Source organism: Crotalus tigris, unplaced genomic scaffold (assembly GCF_016545835.1).
Source record: "Crotalus tigris isolate CLP2741 ecotype Arizona unplaced genomic scaffold, ASM1654583v1 scf7180000024342.5246164, whole genome shotgun sequence".
Classification (NCBI taxonomy): Eukaryota; Metazoa; Chordata; class Lepidosauria; order Squamata; family Viperidae; genus Crotalus; species Crotalus tigris.
The window spans coordinates 843894-856702 of record NW_024100512.1 but is presented as its reverse complement, the minus strand read 5'-3'; the positions used below and the strand labels follow the sequence as shown (position 1 = coordinate 856702).

Here is a 12809-nt window from a genome sequence, read left to right as displayed (position 1 = left end):
ATATCCTCTTCTTGTTGGACTTGATCTGTAGTAACAGATCATTATTTCTTTGTTTTCAATCACTGTGTATCTGCGACGGGTAAACATCTTTTCTTCCAGTAGTTCTGCAGCTGCTGGCCATGGTTGCTCAGCCAACAGTCCTGAGTCCTGTAACCCATTTTTCACCAGATATCCAGGAACTCCAATATCTAGCGCGGACCTTGTTAACCCGGGCGACATCCGAGCCGGTATGGCATTCTGAAATTTACGTCTCACCATATTTTTTTATGGGAGAGACACTCTTTGTCTGACTCCTCTGATGAGACCTGTCCAGTATGGTTGAACCTCTGGCATAGCTCTCATCTTCCTCAGAGTACACAAGCCCCACAACCACATCAAGATATTATTATTATCATCATCATCATCATCATCATCATCATCATCATCATCATCATCATCATCCCCTGCTCAAGCAGGAGACCCTATATCATTTCAGACAAATGGTTGTCTAGTCTCTTTTTAAAACCTTCCAGTGTTGGAGCATTCACCACTTCTGGAGGCAGGTTTTTCCACTGGTTAATTGTCAGGAAGTTTCTCCTTAGTTCTAGGTTGCTTCTCTCTTTAATTAGTTTCCATCCATTGCTTCTTGTCCTGTCTTCAGGTGCTTTGGAGAATAGCTTGATTCTCTCTTCTTTGTGACAGCCCCTGAGATATTGGAACATGGCTATCATGTCACCTTTATCCTTCTCTTCATTAAACTAGACATACCCAATTCCAGCAACCGTTCTTTACATGTTTTAGCCTCCAGTCCCCTAATCATCTTTGTTGATCTTCTCTGTACTCTTTCTAAGGTCTCAATATATTTTTTACATCATGGTGACCATGGGGCTGGATCAGAAGACCTTCAAGGACCCTTCCAACTCTGTTATTCTATTAGTCAATTATACTTCCCCACCCCCCAGATGTTCAAGACTACAATCTCTTTTTGCACTGTTTGGAGATCATTGAGTTGTAATACAAAATATATTGATAACACTAAGTTGAGGGACATTGTTCTAAAAATTGCATTCAGCTCATTGACTTTTCAAATGCAGTTTTTATTTGATACCCTTGGCATGCTGATACTCTCCTTTTCCTTCTACATCTCTTTTGTTTTGCTAATGTGTAGAGATATAAAGGAAGGGAAACATTAATCTGCCTGAGCAAATAACAGGAGGGCAGAAGGTAAATCTCCAATTTGAATAGTATCTCTGGCAGGACAATGTCCTTTTATGCACAAAACAAGAATATTCTAAGCTTGGAACAAAACAGTCTCACTTGGTATGTTTTTTTTGGAACAATTCAAGCTGGCTGGGTTCTGACAAACTAAACTTAAGACAGTTCAAAGGTTTTGTATTCTAGTAGTATAACATTTGAAATGCTTTCAGTGTTGAGGTCATGGAAAACAATGACAATTTAAAACAGGTCTCTTGTCCTTTGTTTTGCAAGGATCACCAGAATAAAAGGGAGGCAATCTTTATTGACTACTATTTGCCACCCAATTTACAGAAAAATTGACTAAGAAAATTACCTCAATATTTTAAATATCCTTTTAGGAAACAATTGCTTACATTTCCTGCAGGGGAAAAAAAAACACAGAATACAAAACACTCATGCAATTTCATTACATAAACTCCAATTTCTGCACAGTAAAGAATAAAAAAGAATCTAACTTACCTATTAGATAGAGAGGAATACAGGTGAGAGCGGTCTTCTCTGCACAAAAAAAAGCAGCACAGAACAGCCCAATATGGCTTTTTAGCCCTGAGTCAATAACTAACACTCCACATATCACCCATCCTAAGTCAGTAGCAGCAATAATATGATCAGGCCCTGTGATTCTACTACCTAAGTGACATTTTTTGAAGCCAAAACAAACTAATTACCAGGCACAAAGCAAAATTCTAATGGCCATGCTTGGCATAATCTGAAATCCTCAAAACCATGCCTGCCAATCCTGAATTTGTTCCAAGTATGGGAAAAAAAAATCATGTATTTTTATGATCTCGCAAAAAACTTTCAGGACAAGCACATTTTTATCCTGAATTTGGAATACAGGATAAACATTTCAGATCAAGAACAATTTGTATACTCCTAGTTCCTAGAGTGCATTAAATGATAATATGTAGAGAAAAATGGTACAAACTGTGTTAAAGACATCCAGAACAAACAGAATATATGGCAAAGATATACTTCATCTGCCAAGCTAGTATTTAACAAGAAAATAAATAGAGCACAAGATTTAAATCTGACATTAATCCTTATTTTACATTTCCTATACAATATCTAAAGTTTACATGCTCACCTAGCAGACAATTCTTTTCCAGCAGGGGAGTTGTGCATACATGAATAAAAAAATTGGTATGTCCCATCTTGTCAACAAGTGAACGCCAGAGAGAATATATAATCACTAGAAATAATAAGCCTGCCCCCACCCTGTGGACTATAAATGTGGCAACCACTGGGCTGTCCTAATGTTTTACTGGTCCAGCACATGAAGCAAACCATACTCAATCTCAACCAATACTCAATGATGAAGAAAGCAGCCAGAGACTGAAAGAAGTTGTCACAGTCTGCCCACTTTTTGATGAGAGTTGACCATTTTAAGCTGTCTATAAGTGTGGGAGAACCATTAAGATAGCTTGTTCTCAAGAAGTATGACATCCAAAGGGTTTCATGAACTTCCACAGATAGTGGTGGCGATTCTATTGAAGCTCTAGTTTTCTTTCACATTGTGATAGAAATTATTGATAAAGTTATCACTAAGTTGCCTCTCCAGAAATGCAGAACCTGGAATCTGAAAGCCTTCTTGCCCTCAGAGGACCAATGGGACATGAAGCAGCTGGACATGGCTGACGTTTAGATGGTAGAAACCTTGCTCCAAAGATGATCAAACACAGACTAAAGCACATAACTGATTTTTTTTTGTTCCCCCTAAAAGAACTACCTAATCAATTTGTGCTGTTGAACGGCTTCTAAATTATACTCCCACAAGTGGAATGTTTAAGACTACAGATTCATGTCCAAGGCTCCTTAGAAATATGTCTACTGGCCACAGCTGATGCACAAATGAAGTATCCTTTGTCTTGTTTGGTTCAATTTTTGGGGATCAATTATAGCTTATTGTTGGACAACCACCTATCTGAAATGGTATAGGCTTTCCTGCTTGAGCAGGGGGTTGGACTAGAAGACCTCCGAGGTTCCTTCCAGCTCTATTCTGACTGATTGATTGATATCTCCATTAATTATACTTTATTTCTAGCGTAATTGGGTGGTGATGTTACCTAGTTTGTGTAATCAAATGTCTGCAAGAAAACAAGCAAGCTCAGAGAGCACCAAGGACCCTTCATGTCAACACTGAGCTGCAAATATTCTCCTTTAAAGTGAAGATTTTCAACAGCTCTGGATGAGAGTAGACTTGAATTTGGGTCAGATCCAACCTCTTAGCAATAAATATCTTCTCTTACAAATGTGAACCCAAAGGAATACTTCACTTTAGTCAAGTTGTTGTGAAGCATTGTTTCTACATATCTCTAGACAGCACTGTTTCTAGACACTGTTGGTTCCTTTACCACCTTCTGAGGGCTTCTGAGCATGCATTTATTTTTGTTAAAGGGAAGTAGTTTGGCAAAGAAAAACAGGCCACCTTGTTGTGGTACAATTTCTTTCTACTAATCCATAAAGCAGCCCCATTTTGTGCAGCCAGAAAAAAAATTCATTTCTGAAATAATAGCACATATACAACAAGATATCACTGTCACACTAAATTATCCCTTCCTTAAACACAGGAAACAGCTTTATCATCTAGGAAGGCTTTTGAACCAACTCATCCTCTCTATTGGACTGGTTATAGCTCTATCCTTTGTCTCATCCTCCTTTTGCTCGGTAAGGTGTTTTCCAAGCAACTCTTTCAAAAAAGAGAATGTATGAGTGTGCAAACACACACACATGGCACACACATTAATGGGAATACATAGCAGGTATGTCTAATTTAATGAAAAGAAGGACTAGGGATGACATGATAGCACTGTTCCAATTTCGAAGGGGCTGTCACAAAGAAGATGTGGTCAACCTATTCTCCAAAGCACCCTGAAGGCAGGACAAGAAGCAATGGACGGAAATTAATCAAGGTGACAACCAACCTAGAACTAAGGAGAAATTTCTTGATAGTTAGAACAATTATTCAGTAGAACAGCTTACCTCCAGAAGTTGTGGGTGCTTCAACATTGGAGGTTTTTAAGAAGAAATTGGACAACCATTTGTCTGTAATGGTATAGGGTTTCATGCTTGAGCAGGGCATTGGACTACTAGAAGATCTTCAATGTCCCTTCCAGCTTTGTTATTCTGTATGCATATCTAGGCCCATGTTATACAACTGTTTCTAGGAAGCAGCAGTGAAATGGTAAATCTATCCTTCTTTGGAAGCACAGAGCAGTTGGTTTCCTTGTATCAGCAGCCTATCATTGCATGATTAAGTTCTTACCAGACTTTTCAGTAAGGGCAACCTTCCTGATCTGGTAACTACTCAGAACAAGCCAAATACATGGAGTCAATCTATGAAAATTTAATCTCTGTAGAGAAGGCAGATTAAGGGTATAATTGACCCATATAATCCGCCTATCATCTCCAGTCAAATGCTTCCTATTTCCGGTTTAGGCAGACGGGCTGGGTGGGGGCTGTTAAAGAAAACAATCAGGGAGTGCATATTATGGGGACTGCAGATCTCATCAAAGTTCGAGATGGTTTTTTAATCACTGATCTCAGAGACTGCCAGATTTAAGCAGATGAGCTAGCTGGTAAGCACATCTGCCTTAATCCTGATCTTCTGCTTGGACAGGCTTGTGTCTTCAAGGAATATAAGAAGGGGTGGGGGAAATAAATTAATTTTTGTTTAGATCTTTGCATTCTTAGGAGCTTCAGTGGATGATTTGATTTCTCATATCAAAAAACATGCTCTTTTTTCTTTTAAGAAGTATGTTTGAGCAAGGGACAGGCTAGAGAATTAATCGTCTGTGCTGAGGAGTTAGAAAGACCATCTGCACCATTTGTGGATTCTGTAATCAATAACCTATGAAACCTAGGGGCTCGGCTTCATGACTTATTTCCCTGCACTTTGTTGTCTGTTTTCCATATTCATAATGCTATATATTCTGCAGTACTGATATTAGAGCACTGCAAATCGTTTGAAATAGGTGCTTTAGAACCTGTGAGAGTGCAGATCAAGTTTTCTTTTGTGAACGGTTAAAGATGTGTCTTTCTGGCTACCTCAGAAGCTCTCCTGGATTTCTCCAGTGTGTCCACGCATAGCTACTTCTCTTGGGGAGATAGTTAAGAGCACCGTTGGAAGCAGGTGTGTGAACCTGGCCAAAGATGTGGCTGCTTTAATGATTCAAATGCAGATGCTTTGCATGTAGTCAAAGGATTTACACTGCTCTAATGAACACAGTGGTTTTCAAGACAGGATTAGTGGTGATTGAGATTTCACAGAGTCAGGGGTGGTGCAAAGGCAAACTAAATGTGACAGTAATTGTACGGTTGGCCTTTAACCGTTAATTTTTCTTTCGTGAAAGAAAGGGGAAAGAGAGCAAACTGAATTAAGGAAACTCTGAATTGTAATGGTCTATGTTCAGAAAGGAAGCCTTGTAGCTGCTATTTGCAATGGGAAATGAACTTCTCTGGATGCTATAGCACTGCACTGTTCACCTACTCTTGGATTCTCCTAGTGCAGCATTGCTGGCTCAGGAATTCTGGGAGTTGAAGTCCACAAGTCTTAAAGTTGTCAAGGTTGCAGATCCCTGTCCTAGTGATTCTGTTCTACATTATGCATTAAAGCATAATGTAGCAATACACTTGTACTGGTATATGTATATGTGTAAGTATATACATCTGCATCATTGTTAGCATGCAGTAGCATCTGCAAAGCTATATTCTTTTGGTTCCCTCTATATAAACATAGGGAGATGCAATCTTGGTTTTTTTTAAAGATAAATTTTCTTTAGTGCCTTTGAGTCAGTATTGACTCTTGGCAGATGTCTGGACTAGTCCCTGTAGTTTTCTTGGCAAGATTTTTGGTAGGGGTCTGCCATTGCCTTCTTCCTGGAGCTGAGAGAGAGGGACTGGCCCAAGGTCACCCAGCTGGCTTTGTGCCCAGGGCAGTTTCTAGCCTGATGCCTTAACCACAACACAAAATTGGTTATAATATGATCTGTTATTAAATATGTGGCATGAGTCCAGGGTATCTGAGAAATCGTCTTACCCCAATGGGCCTGCCTGCTAAGGATTCCAGAGGATGAGGTCAAGGAGAAGAGCCCTTTCTGCTGTAGCCCTGATCCTGTGGAACTCCGTACTACTGGAGGTGAAAACTGCTCCCACAATTTTGACCTGCCAGAAGGTTATTAAAACTTGATCTTGCCTATTGGTTTGTGGACTCGAAGAGGTTGTTCATTGCTGGAGGTAGTTGATGGGGTGAGAAGACCTCTTCCCCGTGCTGTCCATCTCCTTGGTTCTTTTTTTTTTTTGCATAGTTTTAAAATTTTAATTTTCATAGTTCTAATTGTTTTTCTAATTACCTTTTTATGATCTGTAAGCTGCCCAATGTCACTTTATGGGGGATATGGGCGACATATAAATTTAATAAGTGAATAAATAAATTATGATTTATTTATAAAAACATATAAGCAGTCCACATTGGTTTATTCATGTGTGAATAAGAGATTAACATAAGCAGCTTCTGCATCTTACCACTGTGTGGTTTGGAGCTTGTTTGAAAACAACCTAGAGAATTACTGGGTCAGGAATTTGTGGTTTAAGCTTTGCCTTACCAATCAGGGTTGTCAAACAGAGTTCAATTTCACTTCCAAAGTAGGATTGTAGACCAGTGGTCCCCAAACTTTCTGGCTTGGTGGCCTGGCGGGCGGGGGGAGAGGGGATAGTTCAATAGTGGGATTCAAATACATGACAACAGGTTCTCTGTGTGGATGCCGCTTCCGGAAGTCCATTCTGGGCTTGGGCAACAAAAAATTAGCTACCGGTTCTGCCGAAGTGGTGTGAACTAGCTGAATCCCACCACTGGGATAGTTCCTTGTGAGTGGTAGGCAGGTGTTCTTGAGCATGCACAGCTCCATTTGTGTGAAGGAAAGTTTCACGTGTGAGCACAAGATGGCCATCATTCGTGCGAAGGGAGCTTCATGTGTGAGGGCAAGTGACTGCTGTTCACCCAAGGGAAGCTTTGCACATGAGGGCAAGTGGCCACCATGAGTTCAACATGGCCACTGCTTGTGTAAGGGGAGCTCTGTGTGCGAACGCAAGAAGCTGCTGCACATATGAAGGGAAGTTCACATGAGTGGAGGCATTGGTCTGCTGCTTGCATGGCCCTCTTCTGAACAGGCTGCGGCCTGGTAATGAGGCCCAGGGGTTGGAGACCCCCGTTATAGACAATTTCCTTGGTTTCTTTTTTTTTTCAAAAATAAAGTCTATACTGAATCTCCCTGGTTGATAGAAAGAAGGAAAGGAAATGGGAAGGGGGAAAACCAATGCTTGATGGATATTAGAGAGCAGGATGAACAAATATGATTTCAATGCTTAGAATTTAGTTTATACTGATAAAGTATATTAGGCTCCCAGTCTTGATGTTCAACTAAAATCAAAGATAGATAACATGATTATAGTTTTCTCCTCAATCTCTAGGTTTCATCAGTAGATGCCAAAATTCCTAATGGACCACAGAGAAACTGCAGCTCTATCAAATTCTGATTTCTTAACCACTTATGTAAAGTTATAGGATCTGATTTAAGATGAGTTCTTGTTAAGATAGTGGGATTCATTCTGTCTAGATAATGGAAGATGTTAAACTACCTTACAGAACTTAAATCATCAGGGAATACATTGAAAATACATCCACAAGGCAGCTTCAGAAGTAGCATAAAAATATGTGGGTGGACATATCTGGCACTAAACCATTAACTGTATATTATAAATGATCCTTTCTTTCTCATTACTCCTTCACTGTGGCTAGAATTTAATAGAATTTTAAAAATGGTTGTATTTCAATAAACAGTTCTTGGAGAATAAAATGACCCTTATTAGATGCTGATTGTAGACCTTCACAATGTCCTCCAGTAATCTGAACCAAAATTTTGATGGCTTTTTTTCCACAATAAATTTAAGTTACAGAACAAATGTCATTCAAGAGTGGAGTACAGTAATAGTTAGATACTTTCCTGCAGATGCTAATATTTATCAAGGAAAATAACCCTGCTATTCTAACCCATAGGAACAAGGCTTTATAAAGGAAATGAGTATTAAGCAGTATAAAGTGGATGATTTTAGGAATAGAAGAAAGAAAATAAAATTAATAGTTCAGTAAATGTATTAACAATAATATTAATAAAATGCCATTTAAAAAATATTCCAGGCAAGGAAGGGAAAGAATCAAATGGAAAGCGAAGAGAGAATAAACTTTTTTTTGTTGCTTTAGCATTTATGATTTGAATGCAAGCCAAGACAATTTTGTCAATTGGTCAGGTTCATAGGCATTAAAATAGCTTGATCCAACCTGACCCCTTCCAAGTCTTTGATCACTCAGTATGCCTTAGCAATAGCAATAACACTTCTTATTATATACCACTTCACAGTGCTTTACAGCCCTCTCTAAGCGATTTACAGAGTCAGCATATTTTCCCCATCAATCTGGGTCCCCATGTTACTGAAGAATGGAAGACTGAATCAACCTTGAGCCGGTCAGCATTGAACTCCTGGCAGTCGGCAGAATTAGCCTGCAATACTGCCTTCTAACCACTGGGCCACCACGGCTCATTGGTGAAACTTGTGAGCCAAATATCTGGACAGTCTGTTTTAGGATATCAAGAGAAGGATAAATTCTTGTATTGTGAAAGCTGAAGATGAAAATGCTTATGTCATCTTAAATAGTAACAGCCCAAATCTGTATGAAACCAATTTACCACTATATAAAGAATTTGATGATTAATTGTGCTTTCTCAAAAAGATGGTGACTGGGAAATGATGAGACCACTGGGATTTATTGTATTTACTATATTTCTGTGGAACAGACATCACCATGTGGTGTATGTGGGTTAAAAACTAAGGGCTTTGGGCAAAAAAGACCTCATCGTTTTTGCAGGAAAATGGTTTCTCTCTAATGAAGGCTTGTGTATATAATGCAGACATGTCAAACACAAGACCCGGGGGCCAGATGCGGCCCGTGAAGTGGTTTCATGTGGCCTGCGAAGCCATCCTGGAAACAGTGAGGGAACGGCCCCCACTGCCTTGGCCCTGGCCCAGGCTGGCTGGGAGCCAATGTACAATTTTGTGGTGGCCATCTATGCTGAAACACATTCAGTCTTAGCTCCAAAAGGCCGTTTGGAAACAGCAAGGAACCAGCCCCTGCCACATCGACCCAGCCCCCTGGGTGCATGCTGGGGAAGTGTCACCCTTTGTGAGGAATGAAGAAATGCACCATCGCCTGGAAATGGCCAGGAATCACCTACTTCACATATCTGGCTTGGTGGGCTCTGGGGGAGGGGTTTCGGCAGGCAGCGGGGCACTCTTCTCACAGCACTGAGAGGCTGAACCGGGGAGCACGAATCCAGAAAGAAGCGCAAGGCCACCCAGCTCCCAGCCTGCCTGGTTTTGGCAGGCAGCGGGAGCTCTCCTCATAATGCCAAGAACTGAGCCAGGTGGCACGAATCTGATGAGAAGTGCAATGCTGCCTAGCCCCTAGCCTGCCCAGTTTCAGCAGGCAGCAAGGTGTAAAGCTGGCAAGCTTTGCACCACCTGGCGCAACCTCTTGGTGCTGTGAAGAAAGTGCCCCGCTGCCTGCTGAGACCGGGCAGGCTGGAGGGTGGGCAGCATTGCACAGGTAACGTTGACTCTCATGCTGCTCATAGCATCCCTCTCTCAGAGCCCACCAAGCCAGATATGTGAAGTAGGTGAGGGCCATTTGCTGGCCACTTCCAGGTGTATTTATTCATTCCTCATGAAGGGTGACACCTCCCCAGCTGCATTTCTTGCCTGTTTTTCTCCCTCCCTCATCTCAAATATTTCCCCACCACTCTGTACTTAGGAAGGAAGGAAGGAAGGAAAGAAGGAAAGAAGGAGAGGGAGGATCTGAGGGAAGTCCTGCCTTAGTTCTACCCTGCTGCCCTTTCACCATCCCCTTGCCCCCTCCTCCTGGCCTATCCTGGGGGTCTCCCATCCTATTGCTAAGGAAGCTTTGGATACAAAGCCGAGTATCCTCCCATGGAGAGGGAATGGGCCTCCCTCTGACTTTGCCCTTGTACCCATCATGAGCAACCTGGCTAAGGAGAGCAAGCACAGCAGCAGCAGCCTTGAGGATGAGGTAAGTGCAGCTGGGTACCCCCTTGGGGAAGTGGGGCTGGGCTTAGTGCCACAGGTGCTCGAGGGCCAGGCTGGGCATTTGACCTATGTTGCCCAGGCTCCGGGCAGCCTGCACCACCATCCAGTCCCCCCAACATGGCCTGAGAAGAACAGTGAGGGTCCTCCAGTGGACCATGCCTTGGCACTTGCCCTGGTCCCACCCCCTTCTGCAGAGACCCTCAGATCTATCCCACTCCTGCCCAGGCCCCCACAGGCACCCTTGACGCAAATGATGTAGAGCTGGCCATGCCCACCCAATAGGCCACATCCACTCCATCCACATCCACCCAGTAGGCTGCATCCACCCTGGCCACACCCACTCGGCCCCCGAGGGAAACCACAATGCTGATGCGGCCCTCAATGAAATTGAGTTTGACACCCCTGAAATAATGGATGTTTTGGGGTTTTACAAAAACAAGGACCTGAATGGCCGAGGTGTTTATTCCCAAAAGGGAACATCAAGAATATTATAGGCATGGTTCTTAGTACAATCAATCCCTTACAATAGAGCTTCAAACAAAGCTCTCAGTGATCCTCACCATTGCCATAATGGGACACTTGGGAGTTTTCATTCAACCACATTCAGAGATGTCCACAGGATGGGAACAAAAACATCAAGATGGTCATCCCAACCATGTGATCAAAACTCCTTCCTTCCTTTTTTTTTTTACAATGTATGAAAAAAAAAAGATTGGGGCTCTGATTGCATGGTTGAGGCTTCCATTTTGACTTTATTTGACTCCCTCCCTGCAGACACCTCTAAAAACATTTCAAGAGCCACAGGTTCCCTTTTCTATGCCTTACCACTTTTTGGAAATGTTCCTCCAAAGTTGTGGCTCGAGCCCAGGTGTTGTCCAGTGTATACAGACCTCCTATGGGGTCTGTATGGTTTATAGATGTGCTTCAAACTGCTTTTTGTTATACAGTTCCTGTTCTGCCAAGAGGGTGTTAAAACTCATTTATTAATAAATTTATTAATATTTTTAAGAAGAGATTGGATAGCCATTTGTCTGAAATGGTATAGGGCAGTGGTGGCAAACCTATGGCACAGGTGCCAGAGGCGGCACTCAGAGCCCTCTCTGTGGGCACGCATACCGTTGCCCCAGTCCTAGGCTTTCAGCTGGGTTTTATAAAACCTTTTTGCTTTAGGCCTCCACCGCCATGTGCAAAAAAAAAAAAAAAGGTTCAATCAATCAGTCAATTTCAACTTCTCACGGGGAAAAAAGGATCTTGCAAAGTTGGAATTGATTGATTGAACTCTTTAGTCCCACCCAGTTTGCCATTACCACCACAGCCATGCCCACCCAATAGGCCATGCCCACCCAATGGGCCCCACCCAGCCAATGGGCCACACCCACCCGGCACCCGACGATGCATAAGTGGGTTTTGGGTTGCAGTTTGGGCACTTGGTCTCTAAAAGGTTCACCATCACTGGTATAGGTTTTCTTGCTCGAGCAGGAGCTTGCACTAGAAGCCCTCCAACGTCCCTTCCAACTCTATTATTATGTTATTATGCCCCTTCCAACTATTCTATTCTATTCTATTCTATTCTGTTCTGTTCTGTTCTGTTCTGTTCCGTTCCATTCTTGATAGTGATATGATTGTGATACTTATTCCATTTGAGGGGTTCAGGGCAATTGGCTGAGATACACACTGGAAAATGTTCAGTGCAAAGGCTACCCCTGAAAAGAACAATCCCTGGAGATATATTGCTAACTGGAGAATTTTTACAGTGATGGAGAGAGTGCTAACAAATGTATAACCAAGAGAAAAGGGCTGCCTCAAGTGGAAAGGTGATTTGCGTCTCACATTTAAATTCTCTTAAGAGGAAAGGAATCTCTGGAGGGCTTTATGCATGAATGAGGCATTCTCGGTGGATATGGGTCATGCTAGTAGATATACACAGGAAGATTATTTGACTCCAACTCATGCCACTTGATATAATGTGATAAAACATTTGACATGGGAGATAAGTTCCATTTTAATCTCATGGGGAAAGGAGGACTGAAGAAAGAGAATTGCGCAGTTGGAAGAGGCTTCAGTGGGAAGGAAAATGGGAATAAAGATGAGACTCAATCATAAGAGGAATTTGGAAAATTTTGGGACATGGCAGACACACAGCTTTTCAATCCAATGTAAGCAAGAAAAGAGGTAAAACAAACCTGCAGAGAATCTGAAGGTGTTCAAATTGGGATACCAGAACACAGAGGAGGGTAGAGAACTTAGAGCATGGAGAGGTAGGAGAGCAAAGACAAAGGCAGCTGTTGTACAATTTGCACAAACACATACACAAAGAAACATGCATTCCTAACAAGTGACGGGAGCAAGAATATTTAACCACCTGCCGTAAGTTGAAATGCTAGGCTATACAATTACTGCCAGGACAAAAAAAAAAA

At 41.9% G+C, this 12809-nt stretch overlaps 1 protein-coding gene across 34 annotated transcripts in view; it reads right to left on the bottom strand.

Annotated features, from left to right (window-relative positions):
- CADPS (calcium dependent secretion activator) overlaps positions 1–12809 on the bottom strand; it is a 448877-nt gene that overhangs the window by 52069 nt on the left and 383999 nt on the right. The gene's annotated exons all lie outside the window — the stretch shown is intronic.